Genomic DNA, 15,561 nt, shown 5'->3' with positions numbered 1-15,561 from the left:
GAGACATTAGGACCCAACCAACATTCAGACAGAACTTGTTTTATCAAAGACATATTTGAATTTGTTTTTTGCACAGAAATGGTGAAATCTGCAGAAAATCAAATGAATAGCATGAAATGGCAGCAATATGTCAAGCTAATCAGCTTATCGGCATCACCCAGCTGCCTTGCTTTGCTCCCAAACCTGATCTCCCTATAAGGATGATAATGATTCTGAGATAAATCCACGCTGAACAGGGCCAGCGAAACATCATTTTTCTCAGCCTAACGAATGTGGCTGGCTTCCTTACTAAAGAAATCAGGCAGACAAGTCGAACCTAAAAACCTCTTCTTATCCCATAGTCCTTGCACCTTAAATTCTGCAACAGAAATTATTATGTAAAATGATGAGCAAACAAATAAACCATGATGGCAAGCCATCCTGATGTTGTTCCTGAAAAGTGAGCCAGAATTCGTTCTCATCAGCAGTTTCTTCCCGGACAATGAATGAACGGAAATGTTTGGACTTACAACAGCCTACATCTCTAAGAGAAGCAGATTGTAAAGAAATAGGTTTTCAAGTCACATTTCCTTTTACTCTTACCCTCCAAACTGAAGCACCTCATTTAGTCTACCTTCCTCTAAAAAACGGTACAAGTGGCTGTCACTAACTGGTTGAATTTGTAAACTGAGTCTGCGCATCGCTCGCCTTGTAGTATTTGTAAATCCTTATTTGTGTCATTTCCTCGCACTGTATGGGAGGAGGTGCCGCTTTGAAACAGTGTTGTGGACCAGGGAACCTTTGCGGACCCGAGGACAGAACATCCTGCAAGGGCTAAGAGGTTCAGCTGACACACGGAAAAGACGATGTTGACCGAGAGCCAACACTGCACCTGAGGTACGGTCAGAATCCCAGAAGCATCATCTCCACTGGGGCAGATGGGGTGGAGGACACCGGGGGACAATGAAGGATGCAGGGCAGCAAGGAGAGACGGTTATCTCATGGCGGTGAGCGGAGAACACACACAAGAACCGAATGAGGGGGAGAGCGGACTTTTGGCAAGACCCTTCGGCTAAACCTTCAAAGCCGATACCCACACGCCACGCTGGGATTTAACTGTCAGCGGCCTCTGAACAGCCCGAACTTGGGAGCTCTCCACTCCATTCTAAGCAACGGCATTTTGGAATTCCTTGGTTTCAGCAGTGTCTGCGGGCAGCTCTATCTCTGTGTGGCCGTCCAAGGCAGTCACCGGTGGCCACTTTGGAGACAAGATCTTCAACGCTCAGTGACTCTACACTGCTTCTTCAGGATCATGTAACCCCCAGGATTTTAATATTCTCACCGAGTATATTTGAGAAAAAGCCCATTCCAAAGTTTCGAAATTGCTGGCAGAAAAATGCACGCTTTATTAGTATATTGTACACAGGGCTGTTTTAAATTTACGTAAACAAAACAGAGCATTTCTGAATGATCGAGGCAGTGCTCAGAATTCTATGAATTCAGCGTTAATAAAAATTACTGGATGTTTTGAGGAAAGGGAAGGAATAGAGCAAGTTAGTTCCTTACCTTTCCCTTTGCTAGTAATTAAATCAACTCTGATTTAGATAGCGTTCAGATGAATGATAGGTTCAAAATAACTGTTTTGCATAATTAGCTTCATTGCATCTGATTTATCAAATGCCAACATCACACTGAATATTATCTCATGTTCATATTTTCCAGGAATATATTTAAGTATGATACGCCTTGAGTTCCTGCCATCAATTCTTCCTTCTTCTGGAGGCTTTCTTAATATTGCCAAAGACTTAACAAGTGTAAAAATCAAGGAAACAGTCATTATATCCAAATGTTATATAGTTAAATGAAAGCCATCCATCACTCGTAGATTTAGAGTTATAACTTCATCATGTTCTTGATTCTAAGTCTCTAAAAACACCCAACAAGGGAACCACAAAAAGACCTGATGGTCTGAGTGGGGACAGGATGTGAGGGCCAGCATTTACTGGGCATGAGGAAAATTTTATAGAACCATGATTCAGACATTAATGACCAAGGGTCCTAGGCAAGGAGCAAGAATCTTAAAGCCTACCCTTAGCACTGCTTTTAATGGGTAATTGCAAAGATTGCAGGGATGAATGAAGTCAAAAAGGGAAGGACTGAAATGACCAAGGAAATGAGCAATACTTTTTAGAAAGAGATATAGCATCAATTAAATCTGAAAATTTACAGATAACACCACTCTGCTAGTCTAGGAGGAAGCCAGCAGCACGGGGAAATAATCACGGAGCAGAAAGGGCTTGTCACGTTCCTTCACGCCACAGTTTCATTGGGTCAGAGTCCAGCAGGCACTGTTTTCATTTGACCAGCAATATGAAACAGTTACCGTTTTTAGACTGATGTGCAAATAAATTTCTACATGTTAAGTTTTATATCTGTCGTTTACATGTAGCAGGTTAGTCCCTATTAACCAACAGATTGATTCATTCAACATAGGGATAAAGGTACTCAAGAAAAGTAAAGCAGGGTAAGGGGACAGCAGACAAAGTGTGGTGCACACTGTTTTGATAAGGTGGTCAAGAAAGTTCTCTTTGCTTATTTGACATTTCAGCAGAAAACTTCTGAAGGCCGGAGAAAGCCATGATGGAGGGAGATCCACGTGGTTCCCAGCCGCGAGAGCAAAGGCCCCTCTGTAAGAAATTCATTTCACGGTATTTATGGAAGTGATTTTATCAGTACCTATTTAATCCATATTGTCTTTAAAAAGAAACACAGTGTATGGACTCTTCATGAGTTCAGACTACAATTGGTTGTAAGAACTGAACAGATTTCCTTTTTAACTCAAAATTTCACAATCACAATAACCACATTTATATCAAAGGGATTTGGAATATTCAGTGGAAGATCACACTTAATGAGCTCATGAGAGCAGCACAATCTCTGATTGAGATTCGGCTCAAATGTACATATATATACGTATGTATGTATACACATATATACAACACATACATATATATGTATATACATGTGTAATACACACACACACGCACACACATACAGCCTTTGAATTGTCGTTCCTTAGAACATGATTAATTCTCAAATCTTCATTTACTTTCCCAAGAATCATCCAGGGAACTCTTTGGAAGGCTGATTCCTGGACATAGCCCCGAAAGATTAGGACTTGGTCTATTGAGCAAGGAGAGGCTGTGTGCCTCTCTTAATGGGCACCCTCTCACCTCACGATTCTACTGCAGAGATGACAGTGAGAGCCCCCCTGTTTTAGATAAAGAGAGAGAGAGGAGACAGGCATATTCAAAAGAAAGAAAGAAATGCCTAATAAGTTGTAACATTCAATTTATCATTTCTTGCTTTCTTCTAATAATATAATTTACTACCACATTATACCAATTACTTTACCGGACAGAATGAAACAAATACATTCTGGTTTTAATTGGGACCCGTTTACATTCTTTTAGTTCTATAGTATGTAAGTTACGACCCTCTAATTTAGTATGAATTCACTCGCTTTTGCAAAGAAATAAGTGTTTGCATGTTTTCATCTGGAAATATTAATATTAGGTTCTGAAGGACATACTGCCTGCCATTATCTGTTCTTTCCAAATCTGGGAGCCAGTTTCAAATGCTCACTGGCAAAGGGGGCACCTGGGTGGCTCAGTCGGTTAGGCGTCTGACTTCAGCTTAGGTCATGATCTCACATGAGTTCGAGCCCTGCGTCGGGCTCTGTGCTGACAGCTCAGAGCCTGGAGCCTGCTTCGGTCGGATTCTGTGTTTCCCTCTCTCTCTGCCCCTCCCCCTCTAGCGCATGCACTCTCTCTCTCTCTCTCTGTCTCTCAAAAATAAATAAACATTTAAAAATTTTTTCAGGGGCGCCTGGGTGGCTCAGTCGTTGAGCTACCGACTTGGGCTCAGGTCATGGTCTCACAGTTTGTGAGTTCAAGCCCCGCATCGGGCTCTGTGCTGACAGCTCAGAGCCTAGAGCCTGCTTCGGATTCTGTGTCTCCCTCTCTCTCTGCCCCTCCCCCACTCATGCTCTGTCTCAGAAATAAACATTAAAAAAATTAAAATAAAATAAAAATTTTTTCAAATGCTCACAGGCAAAAATAAGGACCCAAATGATACAGCAGTCCGTTGGCCAGAGCAAGCTGACTCAGTATTTGTGAACAGGTGGCAGAGACAGGCAGTTTCATTTCTGGTCTAAACAATGGTATTCAGAGGAAGAAAAGGCCAAAGTAAAATCTAGGAATTCAGGTTTCTTGAAAATTGTGAATCCAGTTCAACATCGATGTTTATTGGTAAAACCATATCTTTCAAGTGCAAAATAGAACTTTTTTTTAAGTTTATTTATTTTGATAAAGAAAGAGAGAGGGAGGGAGGGAGAGAGAGAGAGGGCAGGGTAGGGGCAGAAAGAGGGGTCGGGGGAAGAGAGAATCCCAAGCAGGCTCCATGCTGACAGCACAGAGTCCAACACGGGGCTCCAACTCACAAATTGTGAGATCGTGACCTGAGATGCAATCAAGAGTCAGACGCTTAACCAACTGAGCTACCCAGGCACCCCAAAACAGAACTTCCAAAGAGAACTGTGGTTTTTGGAATAGTAGCAGATTTTCCCCTCGCAAATTCCCACTGAACTCCTCCCGCTGAATACTCCTATATCAGCGGTTTGATCCCTGCTGATACGTTGGCATCACTAAGCAACGTGGCCAGGCAGCACGGCCCATGCAGGTAGGTAGCCTGTGCTCTGTGACAGTTTATGGCCCTGGAACAGTTATTCTGTAGACTTTGAACCTCTTAAAACTTCTAGCCCTTGATATTTGTCATTATTAATCTCAAGAGGGAAAAATGATATCAACATATAAGCACTTTTAGAAATAAAAAAAGCCACTTTGGCTAATATTATTTCATACATGTGTGCTAAGTAAATTGCTCAAAGATGCAAATATAGCATCTTAGATCTAAGGAATACTTTACCATAATAAAGACTTGTTTAATTCTTGGTTTTTGCTTTGGACTCAACTCAAAATTCCAAAATCTCCTCCCCACTCCTATGCTAATTCACTAGTTAATTTCAGTATTTAAGAGACCCCAAAATATTTCCTATGTATCTTGAGTCAAGTCCCTGCACTAAATTTCATTTGCAAATGATCATTAATTCATTGAATTAGTTAGACATCTTATCCCATGTTGTTGTAAATGTTAAGATATATGAACACACTTCCTAGACAGGCTACCAGCCATATTTCAGACCGACATTTGGAAGGGAGACTATTCATGTATATTCAATGACAAAATCTGCATTGGAGACTAATAAGTTCAATGCAAGAGGCCATCTGATGATATAAAGTGATTCTACAAAAAAGTCTGTTTTGGAAACCTTTAGAAAATGCCCTTCTGTTTCATGTATTTCATGAATACTAGATTTTCATCCGTTACAGTAACTTTGCTATCACAAATAACGTGAATGCTCATACAGTCTCTGACCAGGTACAAAACACAGGATTTATTCCTGTAACTTGATGATGCATTTTCCAGTGCAACTTAATTATGAGACCGCACCACACCTTTTACCAAATGAATACTGTATTCTGTTTGGGCTCAAATACTTCCCACCAAGCATATCTTAAAAGTGAAAAATCACTAGTCAGGAAGTAGCATTTACGGTGCCCATGTGATCGTGTCCCTTAGAATAGCAGGTGTCCCTCATTCTTTCTAGTATTTTCTTTCTTACCACGAGCATTTCTTCTCAAGCTGTTAGAAAAACAGGCTTCTTTTGTTCATTTCCTTTTGTGACAGGCAGGCACGTGTAAAGTAACGAGACAGCAGTAACGGGGAATAACGAGCAATGAGAAGTCTGTTATCTTTACATTCATAGGATGGACCGCTTCTATGTTTTTTTTTTTTTGCAGCGAACGGTGCATGCTTCTGCGTCTGCACCAGAGTGGATGGCGTCCTATGGCAAAACTCAGAGCTCTGAGTGAAAACACACTTGTCTAGGATGGTACAAATACTAGTGAAACACACCGGGTAAACTTAGTGGTGGCCTGGAGAGTGTCCTCATTATCCGCTTTCAGTTTATCTCAGGCTAGGTAAAGAGCTGCTCCAAATGAACCAGCCATGGATTTCGGTGTTTCTCCAAACACCACTGGCACGAATCTGGCTCAGGTTTGGCTCAGGTTTGGGAGAGGCCCCGAAGTTCTGCATTTTTAACAAGTTCTCTGACAATGTTGGTGCGGATGGTCCACACACGTACTGGTTTAGCCACGGACACGTACCTTGGCTGCTGGGCGGCTTCAACTTAGGCACCATACTGAAGCCCTGGGGACCGAACTATGGATTCCTTATCTCTCCCTGCCTTACTAAGCAAACACGACTGCAACAACAAAGGTGAGGGCCGAGGGTGCAGCCAGATGCTGACCATGCTGATGGGGCCTCTGCAGGAACATCGGCAGCTGGGTCCAGCAGGTGGCTGTGCCGGCCACCGCACGCGGGCATCGTACTGGCTGCCACGGGTTGCCTGGGCCTATAGGTCAGGCTTCCACCTGTGGGCTGCTGCAGAGTGACTGATCTCAGCTCTAGGTGGCCAAGGCTCAGACACCAAGGGGCATATCAAAGCCCATCTTTCCTACAGAGGGCAGACTTTTTACATATGGGTGGCCAGGAATGCTTTTGCTGCTTTTGCTATGCTTCTAGGAGGATTCTGGGGAAGCAAGTCTAGGTTCCCTTCACTGCTTCGGTGCACACCTATGTAAGAGTTCGGTTCAGTGCTTCCCAACCTTGGGAGGACACACATGGCATTCACCTGGAAGCCTTTTTACCAGTATTGATTTTTGGGGCCCCCTCCAGACTACTGAACTGGGACCTGAGGGGATGGGCCCAGGGAACAGAAGAGTTCAAACACTCCCCAGATGTTTCTAAGACAAGATCTAGCACTGGATGGTTAGGGGCAGGCCTGGTAGATTTGGGTCTTGAGGAGTGCATGCCAAGGTTTGGTCCTCAGCAGAGCCCTTAAGACTGCAGATTTAAAATACAGAAATCTCATGGGGCGCCTGGGGGGCTCGGTCGGTTGAGCGTCCGACTTCGGCTCAGGTCATCATCTCATGATCTGTGGGTTCGAGCCCCGCGTGGGGCTCTGTGCTGACGGCTCAGAGCCTGGAGCCTGCTTCCGATCCTGTGTCTCCCTCTCTCTCAGCCCCTCCCCCGCTCTCACTTTGTCTCACTCTGTCTCTCAAAAATAAATAAATGTAAAAAAATTTAAAAAAATAAAATACAGAAATCTCTGTTCTTGGATGGGTGGTGGGGGGAAAGGAGTCACCCCTCTTGGAGGGGGTGCAGGTTCTGAGCTTTGCAGGAAGGCAGCAACGCCTCTGAGAGTAAAAAGGGTACAGAATGCTTTCTGTCCACCTGTGCTATTCACTGTGCTGCAATTGACTTCCTGCTGGGAAGTCCCCCAAGTTCACAGAATGTAGACACAGACAGTCCGCAGGACATTTCCTGCCCCTCCCATCCCCTCACTTTTGTAGGTCTCCAGAAAATGTCTTCGGGTTGGACACAGCGTGGTTTTGGGAAAAGGGGCATTTAGGCTGGAAGGTGCCTGATTTTTTACATCAGGTGAGGGTGGGGTCCTTGCCGTGACAATCATGGATCCTGTGAACACGTAGGAATCTTTCTAAAAATAACTCGCGTGTAATCACAACTATTCAGATAAACGTCCCAGTGAAGCTGACAGAATGACTCCCCCAAACAGTCCATCAAGACACCCCAAATCCTTTTCAGTTGACAGCTGGCAGATAAAAAATTGGCAGGGGTGAATCGTGAATTGTAGTATCTTTGTGCAGAAGGGCAACATAATTTGACCTCGGACTTGTAATTAAAGTCTTCCGACATTAACTTGTAAACAAGTGTAATCTGTGAATGTTAATTTTTACCCAGGAGGGGTCTCCTGTTTAAAATTTGCTTTGAACCCCATCTCCGCCTGGAGAGAAGCTTTGGGCAGCCACGTTCAGGGTGAAACGGACCAGGAGCCAGGCTCACCACTATCTTATTGTCCTAATTAACTACTGATGCAGAGTGATCTACGATTCGGTGCTTTATTAATTAGTCACTTACCAGAGTTTTTAATGGCCAGTCTCATATTCACACAGATACTCTTCTCTATCAACAAGGCGGATAAAATTCGATGAGTGTCATTTTATTTCTTGACAGCTGCTTCTCAATACCCCATCAGTGCAATACGCGAACAGTACATCTGGAGTCTGGTTTCAGGACCTAATTACTATGGATAATTATGGATATTTCCATGGAAAGAAGCCCGAACAGGGCGCTCCTGACCCATCTTTTTTTTTTGTTGTTGTTGTTGAGATGCAAAGCAGGACAGATAGACCAGCTTGGGCTGCAAGGGACCGGAGCTCTTCAGAATTGAAGCTGATTTTTCATTTTTTGTGTATGTGCCCCTCAAAGGGCACCGATGAAATTCTCAGTGTAAAGGCAAGGAGAAAAGTTTTATCAGACAAAAGTAGGCATAAGTTGTTTTCTTCATTAATTGGTTTAAATATTTTGAAATATACATGAGCTAAGATGTTTTGTCAAACACAGGCCTTTTTGATCAGACTGTATTAAATATACCATAGACAGGGTGTGCAAATTCCTTTTCAAAAATTACTTAGCTTTTATAATGCAAAGTTCAGATGTATTCTCCTGTATCATTTTTCCATTCCTTTATATATCTTACTAACACCCACAGGGAGGCTCTGGTGTTAATTCCAGAAGAAAAAGATACCATGAACTTTCAACATAATTTATGGGGGGGAGAAATGGCAAGCAAACTGCTTCATAGGTTACTCGTTCTCTATATTTACATTTTATAAATTCTTCGTATCAACACTTTATCACATTTTCCTTATTTCACTCAACATAATATTTGGCATATAAAAAAAGGGTTTGAGGAGAGAGATTATGCTGTGTAATAAACAGTTCTGAGGAGGATTAAAATTTTCCCCTGATTCTGTTCTGGTTAAAGGGCTTTAATAATTGTATCTGTGGGTTTTAGAATCCAATTAGTAATGTATTATATATGTATACTTATTATTTGGATACCAGTTACATTTATTTAAACATTAAATCCCTAATACAAAGCACCCGGATGAGACCGATGTATAGTTATAATTCCCCCACCCTATTTTCAACTGTTTTCTTTATCCAAAGAAGTTACTACTAAACCACCCATTGGTGTGGCACAGTAGGCACAGTGATGGTTTTCCAGTCCAGAAATCAATCTGTGTTGACTCTTTAAGTGCAAAACAAATACTACATATTTGCTAGAAGGCTGTCAAGGTGTAGGGGGCTCTTTGCGGTCATGTCAACTATAACCAACTAATTGGCTCCGCCATGGAGGCGACTGGAGTATTATAAGCTTCTAACCAGCTGAGCTTAAGACCTGACAGTACCTGTGTGCATGTGTGTGTATGTGTGTGTGTGTGTGTGTGTGTGTGTGTGTATTTTCTTCATTCTAAAGAGAAATGTATACAGACTTCCCTTTTCTACATCAATTATTAAAATGAAGCTTATCTTGTAAGGGGGGTTTTGACTTTATCACATTGCCAGTCCATTCTAGGGGAGCTCTAAGGTTGAAGCCAGAAACATCGGGAAATGCAGATATCATCTGGGGTATGGGATGGGCATAGCACCTCTGTAATGGCACAGCACCTGTGTGCCCAGGCACCGTCTGTAACAGCAGAGCACATGCGGGCCCAGGCACCATCGAGGAAGCCCAACAGGAAAAATCAATGCGATCACGTCTATTTGAAGATATTAGCATAGCAAGCAGAAATAGGAGGGGCCACTAGAGTCTACTGAACCAAAATAATTAATGGTTTTCTTTGGGTTCTCTTTGCTGCCAAGTTTCTACCTGCAGGATCCTGGGCACATGCTCAGAATACAGACACCACAGAATAGGAATTATCTGTTTTTATGATTTCTTCTCTACAGCTACACATACAAAGAACTGCTAGCTCTAGAGGTGAGCCTGCGACATTCCTTGGAATGCTGTCCGTGCCTCTGTTAACGCTGCAACAGGAACGTAGAAAGTACAGGAAGCCACTTTCCAAAGAATTAGGAAACTCAGAGGTGAGGACGCAGACACTTTATCTTACAGATTCTCAATATGCATTGAACCAAGTCTTTCTGGTAGCTACTGGTTAAGTTTTTAATGGTTCACTCCTTCTGGGTAGAACCTGGTATTTCTCTGTATTCTCTCCGTGCTAAGCATGACTTCCGGTTACCAATGGGATATACCATTTGCACCCAAAAATACTTTTACAATAGTCACTCAAAAATATTTGTTTAACGGGCTCCTGGCTGGCTATGCCGCTATGTGACTCTTGATCTTGGGGTTGTAAGTTCGAGACCCACATTGGGTGTAGAGATTACCTAAAAATAAAATCTTAAGGAAAAAAAAAAAGGTTGTTGAATACCTACTAGAAGAGGCTTGGTGAGGAGTTCTGGAAAACTCCGAACTCTGAAAGTCCCATTAGCTGCCCTCCGGGAGCCCACAACTCCCACTATTCAAATGCTCTGCCAGGATTACAAGATACTTCAAGATACTTTCTGCTTTGTAATGTAAATAAGTTCTTTGGCAATACAGGGCACCACAACAATACACATAGACCCATGTGGGATTAGCCTTTAGAGATTTCAGATATTTCACATTAGTTATCCACAGGAGATGCAAACTTTCATAGGTATATATAAAATACATACGCATATATGTGTATGTATATGTATAAATAAATGTATCTACGGTAATTTTTGTCATATTTACAATACATATAAATAATAAGAAAAAACTGTAGGTCTTATGTATACATACTTTATATATATACACACTTTATGTATATATATATACATATAAAGTAAACATACAGAGAGATTTTTAAAAATTACAAAATGCACCTTGGTGAGATACAGTGGCAGGTGGGATTTTGATGCAGCCTTGGTTGCAAATCGACTCCATTTTGAGAGATTTTAGGTTTTTAATTATTAAAGAGTATTTGTACATCTACTAAGATAGCTGGTCTCCACATCACCCCTGTGGCTTAGGTAGAAAGAAAATAAATATTTAACAGCATCGTATTTATTAAGGTGGAGTGACCAGGCAACAATCGAACTGATGCTCACGTGTGAGGTGAGTGGCAAAGCACAGATGCCCCTTTGCTCAGATTAACTGACACCTGTGACCCGCAAGGAGCCATCAGTGAAAACAGACCCAGGAATATTTTACCTTCAATGCCCTGCTGACTTGAAGTTCAGCAGCACAGAGCCTGAAGAGCAGGAGAAACCCACACCACAGGTCAGACATCAGCCGGGCTGTCCCCAGGGCTGAGTGCCGGGGACCCAGCCAAGAAAACGGTCCACAGTCAGGGCGGCTGATACCCCGGCAGCACAAGAGCGAACAGTGCATCTGCAGCCTGGCTTCCAGACCTAATTACTATGTGTGTCTCCACATCTCTCCTCGCATTCTGTCATTTCCTTCCCTGATGCGGTATTATACCTAAGAGCAGTTTCCCGCGGAACTCCTATCTCTAGCTTCCGCCGATCTGATCTGCAGCGCTGGGAAGTAAGTCGGGTGTTCAGGGTTCAGCACCTGCAAAACACCTGACTGCACGTTACCTGGCCTGTTTCTCGAAGAGGAAAAGGGAATTGCCTGTGAGTTGGTTCATTTCCGGAAGCCCCAAAACCGGTCCCGTTTTAATCCACTTCTCTTCAAACTTCACGCACACCGTCACCCTGCCTTCAATCCCTCATGTCTCGAAGATCATGTGCATGCTCCTGGGATCCTTAATCCCCAGGTACATGTACCCCCAATGTTTACAGCAGTGCTTTCAACAACAGCCAAATTATGGAAAGAGTCCAAGTGTCCATCAACTGATGAGTGGGTAAAGAAGATGTGGCTTCTATATACAATGGAATACTACTTGGCAATGAGAAAGAATGAAATCCTGCCATTTGCAACAATGTGGATGGAACGGGAGGGTGTTATGCTAAGTGAAATAAGTCAATCAGAGAAAGGCAGATATCATATGTTTTCACGCATTATGTGGAATTTGAGAAACTTAACAGAAGACCATGGGAGAAGGGAAGGGGGAAAAACAGTTTCAAACAGACAGGGAGGCAAACCATAAGAGTCTCTTAAATACAGAGAACAAACTGAGGGTTGGAGGGGGGGGGGGCAGAGGAGATTGGCATTGAGGAGGGACTTGTTGGGATGAGCACTGGGTGTTGTATGTAAGCGATGAATCATGGGATTCTACTCCTGAAACCAAAAGCACACTGTATATGCCGTATGTTAACTAATTTGACAACGAATTATATTAAAAAAAAAAAGTAGGATAAAAAAGGTGAACAGAACAAGTAAATGATGGACCCAAGCTAGTAACTGATGTACCCATGTCTGGCCTCAATCCATTCTCTCTCTTAACCATCACCTCCTTTATTTGTGGAACTCAATGCAATGTAGGAACTATTCTTTTTTGTCAAACTGCAATTGAACTCATTATTCTTAACTTGTTCTTGTACTTGTTCAGCTCTTAGATATTAAAATTACCCAGACTCTTTGGGACTTAGGCCAACATTCACGACTGTCAACATTTACGTGTTGAGTCCTACCTTTCCTAGTTGGCTAGCTTACTGCCCAGATGTCTCTGCACCACCCCCCCCCCCAACCCTGGGGACATCTCTGCACCATCCTGACGGTCAATATACACTGTTCTTGGGTACCATGTTTTCCTCCTGTTTTATGCCCTCATTCAGCCGAGACACACCCACTGAGTGTTGTAAATCTCCAGGCAAGGGGGCCTATACGGAGATCGATTTTATCAATACTTGCAGGACTGAAAATATTTGATTCTGCCTTTATGTGGAAAATTTGGCTAGGCATAGAGTTTAGGTTAAAAATAAGTTTCCCCCAGGGCATCTGGGTGGCTCAGTCAGTTAAGCGTCAGACTCTTGGTTTCAACTCAGGTCATGATCTCATGGTTCATGGGTTCGAGCCCTTCACTGGGCTCTGCACTGAAGGCACAGAGTCTGCTTGGGATTCTCTCTCTCCCTTTCTCTCCCTCTTTCTCTCTCTCTCTCTCAAGAGAAATAAATAAACGTTAAAAAAATAACTTGCCCCCAGAACTCTTGAGCACATCACCTGATTGTTCTTTGCCACCCAGTATCACTGCCTCAATCTGGTGGCATACGTGTTCTTCCTCTCCAGTGGCTTTAGGGTCTTTTACGTTGGTGCTTTGAAATTGCACGATGCAGAATGCAGAAATGCCCTGTTGCAAACATGGGGCATTTCCTATGAAGGTATAGGTCCCTCGGCTCTGAGGAATTGCTCTGTATTACTTCCTTGGTAGCTTGCTTCCCTCCATTCTTTCTGGGACTTTCCTAAGTCTTGGATGTGTCTTCCAAGCACTATTATTGCATCATTCTTGTATTTTCTGTCTCCTTCCCTGTATGGCGACCTTCTGAGCGATTTCCTCGACTATTTCCCACTCATTCTATCACTTTTTTTGTTTGTTTGTTTGGGTGGTGCTATTTTTACAGCCTATAAAGATCTTGTTCTTTGATCCTCTCATGTATCACCCGGTTCTTATTTAATAAACACAAAATCTTCTTAAACCCTTCTCAGTACGGATCCAAAAGTTCTTCCTTGTTTCCTTTAATCTCTTTTATTCTGTAAATTATCTGTTTCTTCTGAGAGACAGTTCATTTTTGCTATTTTTTTTCATGTCACTAATTCTCTCCAATTCCTCAGTAATCCTTACTAATTTATCATATTTGAGAAAGAAAAACCTGCTGGCACCTTCTTCAACTACAGCCTAAATGGAAGTATCTCCCACTAAATGCCCCTGAGTTACAATCTGTAAGGTAGGAGGGGCACACGGCCTGGCGTTCCTCCTTGGGGATGAGAGAAAGAGAGAACAGCCTGAGTCCCCTTCCAGCCCACCACCCGCGTGACTGTTTGAAATAAACTTTATCTAAGCCACCGGCAGCCAAATCAGAGTCGAACTTTCTCAGACAGCCTGTCCAGTTTCAGGAGACCACCCCCATTCTTCACTTTGGAGTAAGCCATGGCTACAGGCTCATCATCTTGGCAGGAGAGAGAATATGTAAGTGGGAGCAAGCAGCAGACTTAAAACTGTATCAAGCCCTGACTTCCAGCGAATCCCTCCATCTTTAGCCCCACGTATCTCCCCAGCTTCACTCTGACAATTGAGCCTGTCCAAGGCTTTACTGAAAATCATCAGCCCACCTCTGTCATACTGGCACAGCAGATTCTTGGGAGAAACTTTCAACATTTTAAGTGCTCATCACTCCTGTGTATTTTGCTTTCTAGAAAATTCCTATCACGGCTTGCTTTCGATGAGCCACAACCACTGGCCTCTGTGTTCTTGTGTCTTTGGTGGCTTACCCACTGAAATTCTGTATTTTTCAGAGGATCTGGACACAGGGGAGGCAGATGCATGGACAGAGAATGCCATCTGGAACCACTGGCTGAGATAAAGCATGATCAAAATCATCAAAGCGTCACAGACACTGGAAAAGCTTTTTATAGAACTGTAGGTAAAGATGCCACTTTCCTACAAAAGTACAAAAAAGACCTGTCTGCCCCATTTCAACTAGCATGGTTGCCAATGTGGTAGTAAGGGAAGGGAAGGTATTAATTTCTGTGAATCAACAAAAATCAGGTAGGCCTTTTGTGGCCACCTAGCATCCCAAACATTTAGCTCCAGGTTCGGCCACTAACTTACTGTAATGGGATGTTCAAATGGCAGTCTCCCTGATGCAAGTTTGCCGTGGACATAAACTGGACAGAAATCAGACACCAATATGAGTATGATGAGACGCTGCATGGAGTGACTTCACAAAGGATGTCCGATTGCCATTTCTGTGTGCCCTGCACTCTAGGAAGACGGGGGCTGTGAGACAGCAGTCAACAAGTCCAGAGGGGGTTTGCTGATGAGGTTTCAGTAACCATCCCCTCGGAGGGAAAGCCTGAAGACAGTGGGCTTCCGTGGGACCACTTGGATGTGAGTTCCCTGCTGGAAAATTAGGTTCCAGAATTCTGGAGGGCAAGCGGTTGACAAAACAATCACTTTGTTGGTGGAAGCAGGAGAGGGTCAGCGTGTGGGAACTGGCCTGCACTCTCAGTGTCTACTGGGGTGCAGAATACCAGAAGGCAGCCTGCAGGAGAGGGACTATATTATATGCAGATCTAGAAAACAGCCTGGACGGGGACTGAGCTCTGAGAGCAGGAACTACTGAGGAAGATTCTGGGCCTGAGAGGCATGGCTGGCAGGGAATGCCACAGGCTTTCTGTGGCTGCGGAGGAGACCCGAGGGAGGTCTGGTTCCGGAACCCCGTGGAAGTTTTAGCTGAGAACTGGCCTTAACCGCCTTGGAGAGAAGATTAACGTGTTGGTTGATATCACAGGCTGATCACATTCTAATTAGTAAATGTAAACTAGAAATTTTTGTCTTATTTAAGGGTGAGAGGAAGGTTCGCAAAAACTGACTGTTAGAG

General features: G+C 43.2%; 1 protein-coding gene across 1 annotated transcript in view; it reads right to left on the bottom strand.

The window, feature by feature from the left end:
* CTNND2 (catenin delta 2) overlaps positions 1-15,561 on the bottom strand; it is a 946,486-nt gene that overhangs the window by 380,275 nt on the left and 550,650 nt on the right.

The sequence above is a fragment of the Lynx canadensis genome, chromosome A1 (assembly GCF_007474595.2).
Source record: "Lynx canadensis isolate LIC74 chromosome A1, mLynCan4.pri.v2, whole genome shotgun sequence".
NCBI classification, from domain to species: Eukaryota; Metazoa; Chordata; class Mammalia; order Carnivora; family Felidae; genus Lynx; species Lynx canadensis.
The sequence above is the reverse complement of the archived record's forward strand: the minus strand, read 5'-3'. Positions and strand labels throughout refer to the sequence as shown.